Consider the following 3,181-nt stretch of genomic DNA (forward strand, 5'->3'; position numbering starts at 1 on the left):
CAGGCCAGCTCCAGCAGGTCACCCGGGTTGGCTGGGCAGAGATCAGGATTCACAACCAGCATGGACAGCAGATGTGAGTGCAGCTGGCATCCTCAACTGGATGTGGAGCAAAGCAGCAGGCACAGCACCAGCACCATGCTCCTGTTTCCATGCCTCCTCACCCAGCTGACACAGTCTGCTTGTACAGTCCTTCCAACACGGTGCTACAGGCACAGAGCTTGCAAATATTAGCAGCAGCCTCCATGGTCTCCTGGTAAAAACACTGCCACCCAGCAGGAGAGGAGCAGCTGAGCCAGAAGCCTCCCCATACCAGCCAGCCACGCTGCGCCACCAGCTGCAAGCACTCTCCCAAGCCTCCACTCTCTGTCCAGCCTCAAGGAGAAACAAGCCTGACCCTTCTTTCCAGGTGGGTAAAATCTGCCAAAGAACAGTTGAACAGAGGTGTCAGAGCAACCTCAGTGGCAGGTGCTGGAGTAGCCCTGCCTACAAAAACTTGAACCAAAGGCTAATATTTAAATTATTTTCCTGAAGCAGAACTACTAGTACTCTTAGTAATATCATTATCACAGAACCTGCAAGCTGCCTACCACCCTTTCTTCCCACTGAAACCAATGAGAGTGGAGGATAGTCAGCAGATTATACCACTTGCCCGGTTAATAAACGATTTACAGAAGGATGCATGGTTTTGAAGTGCTCTACAAACATATATTAATCAATCATCAAATAATTAAGATAATTCTCTGCTCTTTTTCTCTGGCACTCCCAAGTTGATAGACGTTCCTATAGCAACAGAGGAGCAGGACTGTCGGCAGGGGAATGCAGGGCTCAGGGAGGCGATGCTAGCACGGGACCTTTGCTCTCCAGCCCTCCAAAAGTCATGCAGGGCAAGCGGAAGGGGGCTGCGAGAGGTGACATGCAGGAAGGAGGCTTTCAATTTTAATGGAGATTCTTACGATGACAGTCTATGCAAATAGGTACATGAAAGAGGAGAGGAAACAGACTGGGGGAAGGGGGAGGGAAATTAACCCTGGTTCAGATTTCAAAGCAAAGCCAGGAATAATTCTTGGAGCTAAGAATAGTTGCAATGCACCTTGTTCTCCTTGGGCTCAAGCCCTGCATAATACTGAGGCTCAGGGTCTGAAATTACAGCGGGAGGGGGGAGGGAAGCAGCCTGCACAGTCCAGGAAATGCGGCTGTCCAGGCTGCAGCTCCATCACCTTTATAGTTCCTTTGTGTCACCAAAAGGGACTATTTAACAAAGGAGCTGTCCTCCTGCTTTCGCAGGGCTCTTGCAGTTGTTTTGCAAATGAGATTGCTTGATTGGTGAGCAAAATCAGAGATCTTTTGAAGCTGTTGCCCAGGAAAGGGGGAGGGGCAAGGCGTTCAATTATCCCCCCACAGTAAATAGTAGGACCTGCCTTGGCCCTATTGAGAGCTGTTGGGAATGAACCAAAGCAACTTTTGGATCAACTTTTAGGTAAAATTTATCAGAAATCTCAGGAAGACACTACAGTCACTTCCAGAAAAGAGCTGAGTCTGCTATGTCCTAGGAGAAACTCCTGTTCCTATCACAGCCCTCTCATCCGCCTTGGGGACAGCGGAGCCAGCCCCCAAACAGGGGTCTTTAGCTTGTCACTCAAGTGACACTAAAGGACAGCTTCACTGCAAAGTCCAGGGGACCAGACTCCAACCCTCGAGGGGCATATTGGTGTAGATCACATCAACACCTATGCAGGCGCTCACTGGGAGATCTCCTTCTTTGTGCTTCTGCAAAACAAAAGGTGCCTGTGGGAAGACGGGGACGCTGCCATCAAGAAATGATGTTTTGTCGGAGGTGGACCCGAGCGGAGTGCTTTGCTCCAACTACACCCAAGTTTTTCATGTTAGTCAAGTTCCGCATTGAAACAAACTTTCCCGAAAAGGCCTCTCTCCTTTCCTGTGCGTGGGGCTTGTGGCTGAGCTGCATTTACTGGGAACAACGTGGACCTTGCCCAAGCTTTATGGGAGCTGGGCAGAACTCCCAGGGAGCACAGCCCAGAGGAGAGAATGGGACCCAAACCCAAGGAAAGGCACTGCCTACTTTAATGTTAAGCAGACTTGAAATGAAACATTTCATGTCAGTTCAACAAATTGAAACAAAACATTCCTTCCTCAGAAATGTCAAAATGCTTCACTTTGATCCAAAAAATGTCAAAACAGAACAGGGAGACATTTCTGAACATGGTTGTTTTAATTCCAGGAAACAATTTTTTCTTATTTTTTTGTCTCAGTTTGTTCTGTTCTGGAAAACAGAAATTCAAAATTTCACATAGCTCTACTTAGAGCCATTAATCACAGGAAGGACCAATGCTGCCTGTACACTCGCGTGTGTGAGCACTCTCGCTCGCACAAACAGTCCATCCGCTGTGTCTTTCAGGGGCATCCCGAGGCCTCTCTCCGGATGGGTTTCACCCACATAGCTGCCAGACCTCCACCCCCTGGCCAAGGACACCCTTCAATCTGCAGGAAGTCCCAAGTGCCTGGGCATACCCAGTACAAGTGTGCTGCAAACACAAGTAATGGCTGTCCACAAGGCGCCCTAAAAACAAGGTGGTTAGGGCTGGCACAGCCATCACTACTATCACCGCAGAGTTCACACAGAACCCAGTTCCCTTTAGAATCCTCCTGCTCTCAGCCAGGGCAGACATAGGGTTTGGTCTGACTCATTTCAGACCTCAAGGTTTGGTGCTGATGTGACTAGCAAAAAACCTGTTTGAATAATCACCTGCTTCAGGGAGCAATGCTAAAAACAGCACTTACTGGAAAAGAAGAGGGAATGGTGTGGGAATTTACAACTTTAGTATAATTTGGCCAGTGATCCTAATTTATACTGCTGAGCATTACGGACCCTGTCCCTGAGCATAGTTGAGAGCATGCTAAAATGGAAAAGGGTGACTGGCTCTCTTGCACTAGTGGGGTAGTTGACATGACCAGACTGGCCATGTACACTAAAGCCCTCTGGACCAGACTGGCCAGGACTGGGGATCCACACTTCTCTTCTGCCAGACCGTCAACACCTATTGCCTAGGTTTCCTTGCTAAAGGCCAGTCTTTCACTGGTGCCTTCATCTGGCAGAACTTTTCTGGGTCTTGGTCTTTTCCTTATTGGGGGAAAAAGCTTCTTGAAAATATTTCCCAGTAGG

Source organism: Nestor notabilis, unplaced genomic scaffold (assembly GCF_000696875.1).
Source record: "Nestor notabilis isolate BGI_N333 unplaced genomic scaffold, ASM69687v1 scaffold6515, whole genome shotgun sequence".
NCBI classification, from domain to species: Eukaryota; Metazoa; Chordata; class Aves; order Psittaciformes; family Psittacidae; genus Nestor; species Nestor notabilis.